The sequence below is a fragment of the Moschus berezovskii genome, chromosome 18 (genome assembly GCF_049115385.1).
Source record: "Moschus berezovskii isolate FMDL1 chromosome 18, NW_MosBer_1.0, whole genome shotgun sequence".
NCBI classification, from domain to species: domain Eukaryota; kingdom Metazoa; phylum Chordata; class Mammalia; order Artiodactyla; family Moschidae; genus Moschus; species Moschus berezovskii.
The window spans coordinates 51,668,946-51,688,703 of NC_142477.1; positions in this window are offsets into that span (position 1 = coordinate 51,668,946).

A 19,758-nucleotide genomic window follows, 5' to 3' on the forward strand; every position below is an offset into this window, starting at 1 on the left:
GATATAAAAAGATGATATATTATTTAATTAATAAACTCATTTATAAAAAAACATTTTTCAAAACCTGGGTCCTAAAACAGACACATTTATGTTCTTCCCATCCCACTTTCTATTCAGATCAGCAAACAATCCTTCTCCAGCCAAAAGTTGTCATGTAAATAGACTCCAGGCATGCCTGCCCTTCGTAGTCAGCAGACCTGCCCAGACATGTCCAAATCCCAGCTTCAGTTTAGCTGGAATCCCCCCATGAGTACTGGATGGTCCCTGGGTTTTGCCATCCTTGGACCTCAGATATCTTGGCTGGTACCATCAAGATTCCTGTGGCTGAGTCCTTCGGACACTTAAAAACATATTCTCCGGATTACACCAAATGTAGTTCTGGCAGAGCTATAATTTGTCATTTTTCTATTTTAAGAATATGGCCCAGGAACCAACTAGTACGATCAAGAGCCAGATTACTCCCACCAAAAGTCTCTTGTATTAATTCCCTAAGGACAAAGATCTCTGGCTAAAGAACGAGTATAAGCTTTTCTCAAGAAGTTGGTGCAGGCAAGAAATCAGCATCAAAGTCAGAAGCCTGCTAAGACAGTGGGCTGTACATCCATTCAAGTTTTAAGAGATCTCTATCTTTTCCAGCACCATTAAAAAAAAATTATGGGATGATTTCCTGGTCATGATGCAGCCCATAAACAGTGTTGACAGTGAAAGACCAAGGCAAAGGACAGTCTCTATAGTTTCTTGAGACTGCTGTGGGCTTTATGGGTCAATGACAAGGGAAGAACTGCATTACTCAAAAGGCAACCAATACCTGAAACTCCTACAGTCTTTTATAGACTTAGTGTCCCAGGAAAAGATATCAAAATAGATTGAGGGCAATATATATACTAGGTATATGGAACCAGGACCCAGTCAATAAAATTCCCAAATATAAACAGAGCTGATATTCAAGGTGTTGTGCCTGGACCAGCAGCATCAGCACTACCTGGGAACTTGTTAAAAATACAACATTTTGAGCACTACCCCAGAGCCATTGAACAAAATTGACCTGGGGTCCAAGAATCTGTTTTAACAAGCTTTCTGGGTGATTCTTGTGCATGCTCAAGTTTGAGAACAGCTGCCCTAGAATCGTTTCAAGTTCTGAGTGAGCATTGGATGCCTAATGTTCCAAAGGCAGCCAGAATAACGCATGCATGGGTTTCTGGTAGGGCTACAGCAGAGCTGTGTTCAATCCTGTTCCCCGCAGCCTGACCTGGGTCAGGATTCCCACACTTAATCGGCCTTCATTGCAGGAGTGTGCCTGCTGGTGGTAAAAGCACTTGGACATAGATATCACAAGACACATTTTTCCTCAGAATATTCTCAGCCTTCACTTCCTTAAGGGAGATCTTCCCAATGAGATTTAAGCCGGACTGGCTAGGGGTTGTGAACTTGCCTTTACCATCCCTTCCAGGCATATGCATTGCACGGCAAGTTTATTAATAAGAGACATGAATTTTGAATGAAGAGTAGCGACAACCTACTGGTCCAACCCTGGTCCTCCCTTCAGCTGACATTTGGTCCACTTTCCTTCCCTTCACTTGCCTACAGCTCCTTCCAGGAGTTCTACATCACCTTTTTAGAATAGCGCTTCAGCTTCATCCACGGATCAGGAAGCAAAGACTACTACTCAACTGATCCTAAGTTCTTCTAAGAATAGGGAGATCTAAGCAATCAAATGAAATAGAAACAATAATAAGTGACATCTTCTTCAGAATGCATCCAGATGCAACCAAATCCCAAGATTTATAGCCTGAACCAAGAGTGGAAGGCCCTCTCAAAATTTTTTGACATTCTATCCCTCCTGGCCTCTTATCTTTCCCTATCTCAACAACCTCAATGATTCTCTCACTAGAACATTGGTTCTATGAATTCATGTCCATTTCCCCTGGCCAAAATCCTAATGGATCAGTGAAATCAACCTCTCCACATCTATGCTTATGCTGCTAAGTAAGGATGAAATCCTCCAAAAGTACCACTAGATGCCTTTATACAATTATTGGGTCTAATCTCAGTTAGGTTCTTTAAAAGTCCTATTTTACACAACTCTCTATACCCATTTCCCTTCCTGGCACTTCCATACTGTCACCGCTCTTCTCAAGCAGCATGTCCACCACTCTTCTTACTTTCAGCGAACTTTATCTTATCTAGTCAACTAGAAAATTGCTGCCATCAGGAAAGAATTATGTCAGCTTCCTCCACTGCCAGCATTACCATGCTGCTGCTGCTGCTGCTGCTAAGTCGCTTCAGTCGTGTCCAACTCTGTGCGACCCCATAGATGGCAGCCCACTAGGCTCCCCATCCCTGGGATTCTCCAGGCAAGAATTCTGGAGTGAGTTGCCATTTCCTTCTCCAATGCATGAAAGTGAAAAATGAAAGTGAAGTTGCTCAGTCGTGCCCGACTCTTAGCAACCCCATGGACTACAGCCTACCAGGCTCCTCCGTCCATGGGATTTTCCAGGCAAGAGTACTGGAGTGGGTTGCCATTGCCTTCTCCAGCATTACCATAAGTTTGCCCAATTCCATATTACTTGTAATAACCTTCCCTCTAATCTCAAACTCATTTTCATATCTGTGTTTTCCACCACATCCCCCATCTCTTCAAGAAATTTACTCTATTAATCGAGCTCTCTCTCCATAATTTTAAATTTCTTCCTCTATAGTGGTTTCATTAATCTGAGCCTATAAATAGGTTTCATAAAGAACTTTTAAAGTAAGAATAAAAAAAAGAAATAATTAGTAAAACTTGCCTAATTCAACACACACACGCACGCACGCATGCCAGCCTTGGCTAACCCTTAAAAATATAGAAAGCCTTCTTATCTCTCCTATGTCTCCTAGACACAACCTATGGAGTAATCTCCATTCTGTCTCCACTGGCTCATCTCTCCCTCATTCCTCAACCCTCTGCAATGTGGTCTTTCCTCCTATTATTCATCTAAAGATGTTTGGCAAAGGTTATCAATGACTTCTAAGCTCCCAATACAATGGATACAATGGACATGACTCCCTCCTTAACTAATGAATCACTCTTTGATTTGTATACTGTCAACCCAGCTCTGCTCTTCTCAAATCCTCTTTTGTATTCCCACCTGCTGTTATCTCACCATTCTTTATGTGCTGCTTTCTTCTCACCAGTAAAGCAAGGTCAAAAGCTGGCAACTTATGGACTGTATCCAATTTATATTTTAGTTGGTTACACACACCTGTAAAACAATTTTGTATTAGTTAATAATATTTTAAAACTAGTAAATCCCACCAAAAAATCTGGATTTCTCTTTCTCTTGAAAAATCTGAGAACCAGTGATCACTGGGTCTGTCAGCCCACACAGGCAAAACCACCAGGACCAGAGAAGATAGTGGCAATTCTCTCCTTGAGATGAATACCTGCATCTCTCATGTCACCTGTTCTCCTTAATTCATATGGTTTGTTTCACTATTCTACCTGATCTGACTGCTCTTCACTACCCAAGAGTTCCATACTCCACTCCCTCACTATTCAATCTATATAGCCTTCTGTATATTCCAATATCATCATATGATCATGGTTTTCATTGCAATCCAAAAGCTGGTGACTGAAGATTGCTATGATGAACTCTGACATTTGGTTAGCTTCCACTCATACCTTCTCTTATATGATCTGGAAATTGCACCTCCACAATAGATCTGCAAAGTCTACCCCTAACAAAAGATGCCCCTCACTCGGCTTTTCCTCACATGTTATGTTTTCAGTCACTAAGTCATGTCTGACTCTTTGTGATCCCATGGACTTCAGCCTGCCAGGCTCCTCTGTCCATGGGAATTTTCAGACAAAATTACTGGAGTGGGTTGCCATTTCTTCTTCCAGAAGATCTTACCCACTCTGGGATCGAACCCGTATCTCCTGCTTGGCAGGTGGATTCTTTTACCACTGAGCCACCTGAGAAGCACATTTCCTCACATAGATTCCTTCCAAATCAAAATCTTATAGGAATAAAACTGATTGGTGAAACTAAGTCCCCAACAAGGGAAGTTGGGAAATGCAGGGTTAAATTCTAAATTGGGAAAGTAGAATTCAGCATTCAGTTCAGTTCAGTTGCTTAGTCGTGTCCGGCATAGAGAAGTACAAAGTAGAGAAAACGTCTCAAAGATTTTGGCAGCCACAATGACAGGTAAATATCACTAGATAATCTCAACAAAGACAGGAATAAAGTTGTTAAAAGCAGAACTGTAAGTGGCTGTAGCCAGAGGGAGAGTATAGAATTCATCAACTTCAGGAAGTTTCAAGAATACTTTCTCAGAAGCACTAAACAACCAGGAAAATGTTGCCAATCTATTACCAGCTAAATTCTCCACCCAGTAAAATGACAATCACCAAACACTCTGTATTATTGTCCTAACACAATTCAGAGGAACATGAAGAGCACAGAGAAATAGAACAGAGAATGACAATATCAGGCAAAGAAGCATTTTCCCAAATAATAGAATGCTTTGCAAGTGAAAGCTTTCTGACCTCCAGCCTCCAATAGATGAGTGCAGGAGCTCATATTTAAAAATAAGTGACTACAGAGTCTGAACTCAACCTCAAGCAAAGACTGATAGAAAACTAAGAATTCTCTTTTAGCAAAGATCATCCTATGGGAAAGTCAGGTCTCCAATCCTGATGACATTGTATCCAGATCAAGATACACATTTTCCTTCACCAAATTCAGGGGCAGAGGGAATGAATATAAATGAAATCAACATTTTGAAAGTTGTTTTGTTTGACTTATTGATTTTTTTTTATCCGTTTAAAATTCTCCTGAAGTGCTTTACATTTTACAGGTCAAAATTACACCTCAACAAAAACCCACAGGTGTCATTTATTCATATTTTATGACAGCAGTTTGAGAATCAACTGTAATTTTTTTCAAAAATCTTATACATGAACTCAGTATTAAATTAACACAAAATTTTGGGGACTTCCCTAGTGGTCCAGTGGTTAAGAATCTGCCTTCCAATGAAAGGGACATGGGTTCCATCCCTGGTCAGGGAACATAAGATCCCACATACCACAGGCAACTAAGACCACACACCTGAACTACTGAGTCCATTCCCTAGAACTCTTGTGCTGCAACAAGAGAAAGACCACACACCCCAACAAAGACCTAGCGGAGCCAAAATTTTTTTATTAAAAAAAATGTAGAAATAAAAAAAAATTAATACAAAGTTTCAATAGTTAATTAGAAAACAGAAACAAATATTTATCTATATATAATAGATCAATACAAAATTCAGAATTTGTCAAAGAAATATTGTACCTTTAAAAATTAGCCAATATATTCAGAATAGACAAATCTATAGAGAAATATTAGTGGTTGCTCAAGGATGGGGCCATGAAAAATAAATGTGTGGGTTTTTTTAATATTCTAAAATTGATTGTGGTGATGATTGCTCAACTCTGTGAATATATAAACACCATTAAACTGTACACTTTAAATAAATAAATTGTAATACATATGAATTTCATCTTAATGAAGTTGTTTTAAAAAATAATTTCCAAGATAATGTAAACGGAAGAATTTAATATTTTCACCTACTTTTACAACTGTTTTAGCTTTACAAGGATGGATTTTTAAAAATACACATTATTACAACTCAAAACATCTCTTCTAGTTGTGTACTCATATTTACTGTAGATTTCTCTGCCGTTAAATATCAGTTTTGATGGTAGTAAATACAAACCAAGAATTGAAATGATAGTTCTGGAAAACGTAGTCATTTTAGCTTCAGTAGGATTCTTTTCATGAATTAAAAATACTCCATGCTTTCTTTTAAAATATATTTATTATATTTTTATTATCTCTTTGGGAGAGGGGCATGCTGTTTGTGGGATCTTACTTCCCTGACCAGGGATCAAACCCATGCCCCCTGTAATGGAAATGTGAAATCCTAACCACTGGATCACCAGGGAAGTCTGAAATAAACTCCATACGTTCATCCCAGTTTTATTACCACAGAGATGGTGAGAAAAGGGAAAGAAAGAGTTTGGCACTGTCTTTCTTTTAACATTACTAAGAAAATTCTCAGATGAAGTAAATGATAAAAATCCCAATCTTATTATATCCTACTTTTCACTGAAGACATTTATCATAAAATTAAAAGAATGACAATAAGTAAATTTATATAAAAACTTTACCGAAAGAAAGAATGATTTTGGCTCCACCTGGCTATTAATACTAACAGTCTTTAGGCAATTAATTACGTTATCACATGTTTTTATTGGTGTGCTGCCAATTTCTATCAGCACAGAAGTTAATTTTTTTTTCCCCTTTTGGGTGTAAAGTGATGTTGGAAAGGAGAATTATTAGTATAGAACAGTTTAATCTGTGGTAGTATTTTAGCGTTACTTGCTGTGTTTCATTTTGGAAATGAAAAGTTTGCAATCTTTTTGGCAAATATATTTATGCACACTCAGTCTTTCTGATTAGAGCAAATAATTTCTTCTTTAAGAAGAATTTTCACTCCTCAAATAAATATGCTTTATTTTCCACTTAGAAACTCAGTGGGAAACTAGGCCCTAACCATCTGAATGCTAGTTTTCTTTAGTTCAATTAAATTGTTTTTCACAAATTACAGTTTTAAAACTGTAGCTTTCCCTTTCAGAATGTGGAAGAAGGAAAGAGCTAAATATGTCCTTCCTCCTTGACAGATCTTGATCTTTCATAAAATCCTCCAATCTTAACTCAGTTTCTTATTCTTTTGTTCAAATTGCATGTGCCTTTTTAAAAAAAGATTTTAATTTGATCATTCAATTCCTTTAATGGAGGAGGGCAGACTTGAGAATTTATGTGAGTACTTTCTTATTTATCTAGAATATTAATTATATGTCTCAAAATATACAACATTTCTCTGACAGGTGAGCAATTAGTAACCCTGGTCTGTGGCAAACCCCAACTACCTTTGGGTGATTATGGAAACCCTATGTGAATTGAAGTAGAATTTTAAGGGAAGATTTTCACTGGATACCTGCTTAGTATATATGCATATGCTGTATATACAACAGACTATGACAATGATGCCTATGCCAATATAATGAGCAGATATCCAGAGAGAATCCTGCCTTAAAACTCTACGTTCATTCACATAGGGTTTCCATAATCGCCCAAGGTAGCTAGGGTTTGCACAGACCAGGGCTACTAATCGCTTACTTGTTGGAGAAATGCATACACCATTTGCTCCATCTGGGAATTTGCCCAAAGGATTTTAATGCAGGCAATGAGTGCTGAGTGTGCTGATTATTCTGTTTGCATTCCACTCCCATCCATTCTCCATCCTTCTCTCTCGTGCTCTGCGTGCTCAAAGGCCAAGCCCTACAGATGTCCCGGTGGGGACTGGTTTGCCTCTAGGTTTGACCAGGCCAGTGAGAAGAGAGTAGAGGATGGGAAGAGAGAGGTGTGGGGTACACGCTCCTGCCCCCTTCCTTTCAGCACAGACTCTCTGGCAGCAGCTTCTTCCCTCTGCAACCATCCAGCAGAAGCAGGAAGGCCCAGTCCACACATTTCCAGTTCCCTTTTGAGTCCAGAAACTCTATATCCTGCCCTTGTTCCTTTTCTCTAAAGAAAGTAAGGTCTTTCTATTGTTACTCATCTAGGTGCCCTAGCTTCCTTACTCTCTTAACCCTCTGACAACACCACTGCAGGTAGTTCTGTCCTGTGTGAAAGTGAAAGTTGCTCAGTTGTGTCCGACTCTGTGACCTTATAGGCTGTAGTCTGCCAGGCTCCTCTGTCCACGAAATTCTCTAGGCAAGAATATTGGAGCGGGTAGCCATTCCCTTCTTCAGGGGATCTTTTTGACCCGGGGATGGAACCCAGGTCTCCTGCATTGCAGGCAGATTCTTTAGCATCTGAGCTACCAGGGAAATGCTGTGTGAAAGTTCTGCAGGGGTCAGGGGCAAGAGATGAATTCACTTTTCCTGCATGAACCCTGAGAGACACAGGAATCATCTACGATTTCCTATTAAGGCCTGATTTTTGGTTGGGCAATCCCTAATTCGTATAAGAAAAGGGAGGGTGAAAATACTCAGGGAGAGAGGAGTTTCTCTACCATGGTCTGATATGACTGCTTCTCGGTGTGACTGATCTCATTTCATTGAAAAACACTGCTATTGCTGATACTGCTTCTGAAATTTGGTTTCTTACACAATACACCGGAACGAGTGCAGTTTTTTGAGACTTAAGATACTGAAGACAGCAGTTTCACACTCTCAAATGGGAATAGGCAGCAAAGACAGGCAACTTCCATTGAAAACCAAAACAGAGGTTTCCTAAGTCCATCCTGAGTCCTCTACCTGTTACATCAGCACACTCCAGTTTTAGGGCTAAAGCAGTCTATTCCACTACCCTCTGTTCAGACTTGTCACCAGAACCTTGGCACCATCTGTTTGAAAGTACAACTTTTTCAACTGTGTTTTTTGATAATGAGCCTGCCATAAGCATTGCTTTATTTCCTTGCTCAACTGAGGAGAAAAGTCCTGACTCAGAATCTGCTACATTTTTGGATTAACAAAGGAACTTATCCTGTTTATGTGATGGAAAGTATCAATAAAACCAGTAAGGTCATAGTCAATGATAGTTAATTATCCCTAACAGGTTAAATAAATTCAAATTCCTAAGACAAATGTATGTATTAAAGTTAAAAAATATTATTTTGTATAACAAATATTCCAACACATACTATTCCTTAAACATGCCTGGAGATTAACATAACCTGAAGTTTATAGGTTACAATTTTTTATCTTTTCATTATATGTATCTTTTTATTAAGTAAAATATCTATTCAGAGAAATCCTTTATTACAAGAAGCTGAAGAACTTACGGGGATGACCAAGAATGAGATGGCTGGATGGCATCACCGACTCTGTGGACATGAGTTTGAGTGAACTCTGGGAGTTGGTGATGGACAGGGAGGCCTGGCGTGCTGTGATTCATGGGGTCGCAAAGAGTCGTACACAACTGAGCAACTGAACTGAACTGAACTGAACTGAAGAACTTACCAAATAAGTGCACACATAGTTTTTCATATTTTGGCTTATTTTCTGTATTGTGTATCTCTCAAATATTTTTATTGGAATGTAGTTGATTTGCATATTTTGTTAGTGTCTGCTTTATAACAAAGTGAATAAGTTATACATATACATATATCCACTCTTTTAGATTCTTTTCCCATATAGGTAGGTAGTTACAGAGTACTGAGAAGAGTTCCCTGTGTGTTACAGAATAGTTATCTATTTTATATATAGCAGTGTTTATACATCAATCCCAATCTCCCAATTTATTCCCCCCTACTGCTTTTCCCCCCTAGTAACCATAAGTTTCCTTCCTACATCTGTGACTCTATTTCTGTTTTGTAAATAGGTTCACTTGTATTTTAGATTCCACAAAAAGTGGTATCATATATTTGTCTTTCTCTGTCTGATTTACTTCATTCAGTATGACAGTCTCTAGGTCCATCCACATCTCTGCAAATGACACAATTTCAGTCCGTTTTGTTCTTGCCTGGAGAATCCCAGGGACGGGGGAGCCTGGTGGGCTTCCGTCTATGGGGTCACACAGAGTCGGACACGACTGAAGTGACTTAGCAGCAGCAGCAGTATTCCGTTGTATATAGGTACCACATTTTCTTTATCCATTCCTCTGTTGATGGACACTTAGACTGTTTTTTGTGTCCTGGCTATTATAAATAGTACTGCAATGAACACTGAGGTGTATGTATCATTTTGAATTATGGTTTTCTCTGGGTATATACCCAGGAGTGGGATTTTTGGGTTATATGATAGTTCTAGTTTTAGTTTTTTAAGGCATCTCCATATTGTTCTTCATAGTAGCTGTACCAATTTACATTCCCACTGACTGTGTAGGAGGTTTCCCTTTTCTCCACACCCTCTCCAGCACTTATTGTTTGTAGATTTTTTTGATGGTGGCCATTCTGACTGGTTTGAGATAATACCTCATTGTAGCTTTTTTTTTTTTTGTAGTTTTGATTTGCATTTCTTTAATAATGCATGCATGCACACAATAATTAGTGACATTGAACATCTTTTTTACGTGCCTTTTGGCTATCTGTATGCCTTATTTGGAGAAATGTATATTTAGATTTTTCACCCATTTGTTGATTGGGTTGAATTTTTTCTTTTCATATTGAGCTGCAAGAGCTATTTGTATATAGGTTACAATTGTTAATTTAAAAAATCCTTTCTATTTGGAAGCTGCTTATCATAGATTTTCTTATAAATGTTAGTGGATATTCATAAAGAAATATAATTGTGTTCAAAAGAGACAAAATTGGGGAATTCCTTGGCAGTCCAATGGTTAAGACTTTGTGCTTTCACTGTCTTGGGCCCAGGTCTGATCCCTGGTTGGGGAATTAAGACCCTGCAAGCCATGCATCATGGCCAAAAATAAAAAGAGAGAGAGTCAAAATTAGTACAAATTTAAAGTGAAGGAGCTTTGCTCCTCCTCCCCCCCACACTATGCTGAGGGTTACTTGTACATCATGTTCTTTAAAACCACATAAACACTTTTTTAAAAAAAGCCATCTTTGTTGATTTGAATAAGAAATGCATACATGTGTTATTAAATTCAAAGAAAACAAAAGAATATCTAGGGAATAGAATGTTTCTCTTCTACCCCTAAACCCCAGGCACCACGTTCCCCTCCTCTGAAGCAATAAATGAAACCAGTTTCCTGTATACTTCAGTGCATAAGCAAGCAAATACCTCATCATCATAGACAATAGTACAGTGATTAAGAAATGATGCATTTTGAAATAGGTATTACTTTTACTTAGGTGTAATTTAGCTAATACACCTGTACCTACGAAGCTTAATTTTGAATAACAGCTTGTTAACTTCTAACTGTTGGCTTACAAAATCCCTGAAAATGTTACAATCAGCTCTCATGAGCTGGTGTGGGCCCACTCTAACACACCTCTTTTTGTGTTTATTCTCATTGAACAGGTACCCACATTAGCATATATCTAAAGACATCTTCTCAAAATTCTCCAAGCCAGGCTTCAGCAATATGTGAACCGTGAACTTCCAGATGTTCAAGCAGGTTTTAGAAAAGGCAGAGGCACCAGAGATCAAATTGCCAACATCCACTGAAGCATGGAGAAAGCAAGAGAGTTCCAGAAAAACATCTATTTCTGCTTCATTGACTATACCAAAGCCTTTGACTGTGTGGATCACAATAAACTGTGGAAAATCCTGAAAGAGATGGCAATACCAGACCACCTGACCTGCAACTGGAGAAACCTGTATGCAGGTCAGGAAGCAACAGTTAGAACTGTACATGGAACAACAGACTGGTTCCAAATAGGAAAAGGAGTACGTCAAGTTTGTATATTGTCACCCTGCTTATTTAACTTCTATGCAGAGTACATCATGAGGAACGTTGGTCTGGAAGAAGCACAAGCTGGAATCAAGATTGCCGGGAGAAATATCAATAACCTCAGATATGCAGACGACACCACCCTTATGGCAGAAAGTGAAGAGGAACTCAAAGGCCTCTTGATGAAAGTGAAAGAGGAGAGTGAAAAGTTTGACTTGAAGCTCAACATTCAGAAAACAAAGATCATGGCATCTGGTGCCATCACTTCATGGGAAATAGATGGGAAAACAGTGGAAACAGTGTCAGACTTTATTTTTTTGGGCTCCCAAATCACTGCAGATGCTGACTGCAGCCATGAAATTAAAAGACGCTTACTCCTTGGAAGGAAAGTTATGACAAACCTAGATAGTATAATAAAAAGCAGAGATGTTACTTTGCCAACAAAGGTCCGTCTAGTCAAGGCTATGGTTTTTCCCGTGGTCATGTATGGATGTGAAAGTTGGACTGTGAAGAAAGCTGATTGCCGGAGAATTGATGCTTTTGAACTGTGGTGCTGGAGAAGACTCTTGAGAGTCCCTTGAACTGCAAGGAGATCCAACCAGTCCATTCTAAAGATCAATCCTGGGTGTTCATTGGAAGGACTGATGCTGAAGCTGAAACTGCAATACTTTGGCCACCTCATGCGAAGAGTTGACTCACTGGAAAAGAGTCTGATGCTAGGAAGGATTGGGGGTGGGAGGAGACGAATACCACAGAGAATGAGATGGCTGGATGGCATCACCGACTCGATGGACATGAGTTTGAATGAACTCCGGGAGTTGGTGATGGACAGGGAGGCCTGGCATGCTGTGGTTCATGGGGTCGCAAAGAGTCGGACACGACTGAACTGAACTGAACTGAACTGCAAGTATAAAAGAGATAGAGAAAGTTTCTGATATAGACATCAGCAGGGGGCAGAAAGAGTGCCCCCTCACTAGTGTTAGCAACAGAGTTATATACTTTTTAATTACTTATTACAGTGAATCAAAAGAATGTCTGGAAGTTGTCAAGACCATACTAGACCCACTCCCATAATTTACATTTTAAGATAACAGGTTAGCCAGAAGGTTTTTTCCAGAAAGTGTCCTCAAGCAGGATACACTATTGTTATATAATCCTAAGGAATGCAGAGGAAAAAAACATTTGTCCTTTCCTCCCCCTTGAGAATTCCAGACACCTCTCTCCTTGCGGACCACCAGACTTCTTATCAACCTGCCTAGGAACTGACTCTCTCAATCCCTTGGAGGAGAAAATGGCAACTCACTCCAGTATTCTTGCCTGGAATATTCCGTGGACAAAGGAGCCTGGGGGCTATAGTCCATGGAGTTGCAAAGAGTCAGACATGACTGAGCACTCACGCTTCCACTGAGTCAGGCACAGTACCAGGTATGTAGAATTCAGTAATAAATAAGATAAGATGTCAGTCCCTGCCTTCATGGAGCTGAAAATCCAGTGAGAAAGACAATAAATAATTCATCATATTGATTTGAGAAATTTTACTTATAGAAGTAATATGTGTAAAGACAAAGTCTAGGATACTGTCAAACTTTGTAGCCTAACCTAGGGTGGGAGGCCACTATAGCCAAGACCTGGAGGTTGAGGAGAAACCAGCTGGCAGTGGTAGCCTGGGGTGGGCTGGAGGTGGTAATGAAGATTTTCCCCGAACAGTAACAGTGATACTCTGAAGGATCACAGAGCTTGGTTTCTTTGAGAAACAGCAAGGAGGTCACTGAGTATGATTTTCAGTGGGGCAGGCAGAGAAAGTTAGAAAATGAGATTGGAGAGAGGAACAAGTGCCACATCATGCGGAAAACTGTAAGATTTTAAATTTTATCCGAAGAGCAATAGTAAGTCATTGAGGAATTCAAACAGGTCAAGAATACCATCAAATTTCATTTTTTTTAATTCTACTGTCTACAGAATTGGGGGAAAGAGGAATTGAGGAAAAGAGGAGGAGGGACATGACTAGATGGGGAGGAGGCCCGTTAGAAGCCCCTTGCTGTGATCCCAGGTAATGATGACTTAGTCTGCTGTTGCTGCTGACTAATCGCTCAGTTATGTCCGACTCTTTGAGACTCCATAGACTGTGGCCCACCAGGCTCCTCTGTCCATGGGATTTCCCAGGCAAGAGTACTGGAGTGGATTGCCATTTCCTTCTCCTGGGGATCTTTCTGACCCAGGGATCGAGCCCACATCTCCTGCTTGGCAGGTGGATTCTTTACCACTGAGCCACCAGGGAAGCCGAAGGAGGCAAATTCTGGGAGTTGGCTTCAATCCATATCCACCCACTGTTGGCTGTGCTTTAGGTTATGTGGGGAACTCTTATAGCCTCTGGGTGGCATCACTGACTCAATGGACATGAGTTTGAGCAAGCTCCAGGAGATGGTGAAGGACAGGGAAACCTGACATGGTGCAGTCCATGGGGTCGCAAAGAGTCAGACATGTCTGAGTACTGGACAACAACACAGCCTTGTGTTCTGCCTGCATGAAGATTGTTGCTTCCCATGCCAACCATGGGACTTCCCTGGTGGCTCAGACGGTGATGCATCTGTCCGCAATGCAGGAGACCTGGGTTCAATCCCTGGGTCGGGAAGATCTCCTGGAGTAGGAAATGGCAACCCACTCCAGTATTCTTGCCTGGAAAATCCCATGGATGGAGGAGCCTGGTAGACTACAGAGTCAGACATGACTGAGCGACTTCACTTTCACTTTCATGCCAGCCATGCTCTAAGACACTGAAGAAACTTCTTGGTTGTTCTCTTTGGAGAAAGTAGAAGCAAAGTAAATATGTTAAAGAATGAGATCTTTCTTGTAAAGTCTCCTTATTCTCCTTTGTGTTTTCTTTCCACAAAACCTTGTCATGACTTACACCATTTTATTTTCGATGACCGGAGAGCATTGTTTATTAGACTCAGATCCCTGTGCCTTTGACAAAGACAAACAGTCGATGTTCATTTATTTTTTATTATATGCTTACTGATGTTCCTTCCATTTAGCTTCTTTTTTTTCAAGATTCGATTGCACATAGAGCATTATTTAAAAAACAAACTTCAAAACAATGACTCTTGCAGAAGTAGCAATTTTTCTTTAAAAAATTCTAAATGTTTACATTTTTTTGAGTTTCTTTTTGCTGACTTGCAACATGCTTCAGATTCAAATGAAGGTCATAGCCACAGCTTTATCTGGACTATAAAGATTAAAAAAACTAGCAACACTTTTAAGAGATACTTGCACTATATGGACATAACATGCTCCCTAAATGTCCTATTTGACCCTAGTCAGTATGCTAGTTATCTGAGAATCAAGACTTTAAAAAAGAATCTCATATTTTCTCAATACTTAAAAGTTTATCTAATGTTTCTAGAACTATGTGAAGGATGAGATATGAAAAAGAGTATGCACTTTCCCCAAGCCTAATTTTGAAGGCTATAAAAAAGAGAATCATCTCTTATAAAACATTATTTAGACTAAAAAGAAATCCAAACAAAACTTCAAGCCATCAGTCTAAACTGTAAACCCCTAAACTAGCCAAGGACTTGAGATTTTATGCTTCTTTTATTGTGAACTAAATATTATGGGATGTAACATACCTGACCAAACCTTGATTTCCGTTTACATGGAATTTGAGAAAGGAAACTAAATTGGTGTTTTATTTGCTGCACTCTAAGGAACATTACACAAACCAGCAAATCTCCTGTCAGCTAAGATAAAAAACTTTATTTCTCATTCAGTTCAGTTCAGTTGCTCAGTCGTGTCTGACTCTTTGCAACCCCATGGACTGCTTCACGCCAGGCTTCCCTGTCCATCACCAACTACCAGAGCTTACTCAAACTCATGTCCATCGAGTCAGTGATGCCATCCAACCAACCCTCATCCCCTCATCCCCTTCTCCTCCTGCCTTCAATCTTTCCCAGCATCAGGGTCTTTTCCAGTGAGTCAGCTCTTCGCATCAGGTGGCCAAAGTAATGGAGTTTCGGCTTCAGCATCAGTCCTGTCAATGAATATTTTTCATTCAATTATCAATATATTAGTATCTGTTAGATTCTCAACTCCTAAGTTTAGGAACAATGTCTGGCTCTTTTTTTTGGCCTTGCCTCGTGACATGTGAGGGATCTTAGCTCCCTGACCAGAGATCAAACCCATGCCCTCTTCAGTTAGAAGTGTGGAGTCTAATCCCTGGACTGCCAGGGAATTCCCTAGGAATAATGTGTGTCTTGTTCATCACAGCTTACCTACCATCTAAGAAAGTGCCTGGCACATAGTGAACCCTCAATAGATGTTTGTGAAATGAATAGCTGTACTCAGTTTTAACATAATCCATTATTATATAGATTTTTTTTGTATATAATTCTTCACTCCAAAAAAATTACCATTTACTGCCTAATCTATTAGCCCATATTATTCCCCATTGTTGAAACCACATAAATAAATTACTCAGCTTTTGAATCACTGCTTTAGGAATCTGAGAAGTTCTAAATTTGTGGATCTATAGATGTCACAATTGCTAAATTATCTGTTTCTTTGACCAAGTACAGTCCCATTTGAACCGAATTCCTCATCTAAAGTATTAATATACAAGCCTTTCTGGTCAAAGAATTATTATTTCAGCACACACACAAAAATGAACAGCATAAAGATGATTTAAATAACAGAATATCAACATCAAAATTATCAAGATTGAGACAAGAGAAAAAGCCATGTGCCTGACAAATGTTAAAGGACTATGATTAAAAACAAATGATAAATTCAAGGTTTTGTGAAGTCATCCAAAATCAGAACTGAGGCTATAAACTTATTTAGATATCTTTATTATCTTACAATGTGCCAGAAGGCCTCAAATGACTCCCTGGAGTATTAGAAGCATACTTCCTTGAGCACTGCTTTGAGTAGCACTGATGTATTATACAGCCGTTGTCTCTGAAGTATTTCATATTAAAACGTGTGTGTGTGTGTGTGTGTGTAAAACACATGGCATCTGACTTTGTAGGTGTTTTTCTCTTGATGAGTCAATTGTAATACATTATCATTTGCCCTACTTACTTTGCCTGCATTTGCATGGGCGTGCCAAACTCTTTCATTTCTTGAGATTGGTAAAAAGTTCCCTGGCAGTTAGGACTTGGTGCTTTCACTGCTCTGGCCCAGGTTCAATCTCTGGTTGGGGAATTAAAATCCCACAAGCTGTGTGGTACAGCCACAAAGAAAAGTGAAGGCGAAAAAGTGGGAGTGAACTTCTATTTCATGTTTTGGTAAATAGTTTCAGCCTGTGGTCATTGATAAAAGACGTGCACGTTATAGTACTGGAAGTGATCCCATTGACTCATTAGGAGAAACATAACTATCCATGCTGTGCTCATTTGGATGTTAAAGGGCTTGAGGAGGAAGAGCACCTTTTAGAAACTAGTGGAAGAAATAAATGGCAAATAGCAGGACCATTTACAGATGGTGATTATTTTTTTCTCACGGCAGCTAAGAAGTGATCAACAGTTTTATGAACAGTGGTTGATTGGAAGAATATAAGCCAGGAGCATTTCTCAACTCATTATTCAAGCAGGATAGAATCAAAATTGTCTCTTCAATGCCCGAAATGATAATTCCTTACAATTTTCTGTTTGAATTTAGCACTCCCCATTGGGTATTCTGAAAATGCATCCCTGTGCTTAGTGGGTATTACTACATTTGGCTACTTTAATTTTCAAATTGAATCATCGCAGACTGCTTCGTTGCTTCAGTTCAAGCAATAAATATTTTTTGAGAATTAATCTCAAGCCCAGCACTTTCTGAATGCATCAGATATATTAATAAAAAAGGAAGAAAAGTTTCTTCCCATAGTAGAGCGTGAATTCACTGGTGAGATAAGAAATTCACAAAGAAAACAACTATGGAATAATATAAAAGTTTATAATTAGGAGTTTAGCCACTTAATGTGAGCCACACAATAAATTTTATTGAACAAGTCTTGGCATGATTCATGGCAAGGAGAGAACTTACACTGGTTTGTGAAGTATAGATAGAATCATCTCTCAGAGCTGAGGATAGAGGTATTTTAGATAGGGAAAATCAAAAGTGAAAGCAGAGAAGAGAAAGCCAGACTGGTAGGTACTACACAATAGTAAATACAGCTTAGGGAAGAGCTTTTCTAAAGCAATGCATTAATGCTGTTTGAAATGAAATTAGTTGTGAAACTCCTGTCCCCCAAGAACCCCCACTTCCAATGATCATAACTTGTTTATAATGATTAGTGTTATGTAGTCTTGGCTTTAGGTTACAAGCATCTGGAGGGTTCAAGCAACTGCCTTACCTTCCATAGAACTATGCCTAAACCCAGTGAGCTCAATACTGATTTACTTTGTCAACATGCTTAACAAGGCTTGCACAGTAAAAACAACTCTCCAAACTTTTGTAACATGGGTTGTAATGTACCTAATACCACTTAGATGTGCAGAAAATTATACATTTCTTTATTTCAAATAATATCATCCTTGGGTCCCCACTGCCACTGCAAATTGAAGAAAAACTTAGTCTCTGTTTAAAATTAATTGCTACTTCTAGCTAAAAGTTGATTTAAAAAACAAATGTATTTAATTATTTGGCTATGCTAGGTCTTAGGTGCTACATGCAGCATCTTTGTTCTTCACTGTAGCATGTGTGATCTTTAGTTGCCGTATGCAGACTCTTGGTTGCAGCATGTGGGATCTAGTTCCCAGACCAGGGCTTGAACCCAGACCCCCTGCATTGGGAGCACAGTCTCAGCCATTGAACCACCAGGGAAGTCCCTTCAAGTCTCTTAATCAATCCATAATTTTAACTTCCTATTAAATACATTTCTTACAGCTAGAAGGGCCACATCTCCCATCCCCTCCTCTTTGCCAAGGTTGTTTCTGAGTAGAGAAAGAATGTATTAGTGATGGTGGAAGGAGAAGAGCCTTTAGTCTGTTCTGCCTCCTATTCTCTTTATCTGTATCATCCAAAAGAAGTCACTGACCGTGTGTGGCTATTGAGCACTGGAAATGTGGCCAGGCCAAATTGAGATGTGCTGTAAAACTAATAATACATATTAACTTTCAAAAGCTTGGTACAAATATATATATATATATATAAAATATCTCACTGATATTTTATATTGATTTCAGGTTGAAATGCAAATAATTTTACTTATACTGGGTTAAACGTGTTAACTATTACCCTTAATTTCACCTTTTTTAAACCATTTTAATGTGGCTACTAGGTAATCATAAATTACACGTGTAACTTGCATTGTATTTCCATTGCACTAGGCTGCTCTGGGTCTTCTACATCCAGTGCAGTGTGGCTAGACTGCGTGTTTCCTCAGCAGTCTGCACTTGCATCTGCTGAGGAGTATCCAGTCCGGCATGATAACTACGAAGGATGGCTACTGTCATGGGGACCGTCCTCCAGGTATAAGTTCTTCACCAATTTCAGCTTTCTTTTCCCAGCCCAATCCACTTTGACCTTTCTGTCTGTGATACTGTGATTGATAATAAGAAATATGTATTTGTTCTTTGCCCTGGTTTTGGCACAGAGCTCCTAAAACCTTCGGAATTTCCTGGGATAAGAGCAGATACAGGTGCATCTTGTTATGTTAGTGAGGTGACTTTGGGAAAGCACTCCACAGGGTGGGGCTGGTTGCTGGGCAACCAGCCATGTGGTTAGAGGGATGGAATTCTCAGTCCCACTCCCCTGACCTTCCGGGAGGGGATACCCTGGAGTGAATGAGTGATAGTTGCTCAGTCATGCTGGACTCTTTGTGACCCCATGGATTATAGCCTGCCAGGCTCCTCTGTCCATGGAATTCTCCAGGCAAGAATACTGGAGTGGGTTGCCATTTCCTTCTCCAAGAAAATGGCAGAGACTGGAAGTTGGCAGAGGATGAATATAGAGAGAAAATGGCAGAGGCTGGATTGAAGCTGGAGGTTGAGTCAATAACCAGTGACTAATGATTTAATCAATCATGGCTGTGTGATGAAGCATCTTTTAAGCCCCAAAGCACAGGGTTTCTAAATCTTCTGGGTTGGTGAGAGGTGGAGATTTGGGAAGAGTAGTGGGCTCAGAGAGGGCATGGATGTTCTGAGACATTTCCCCATACATTTCCCTATGCATTTCTTCCATCTGGCTATTGGTGGCTTAGACAGTAACGAATCTGCCTGCAATGCAGGAGACCCGGGTTCATTTCCTGGATCGGGAAGACACCCTGGAGAAGGAAATGGCAACCCACTGCCTGGACAGTTCTATAGACAGTGGAGCCTGGTAGGCTACAGTCCATGGGGTCGCAAAGAGTAGAACAAAACTGAGTGACTCATGCTTTCACTTTTCATTC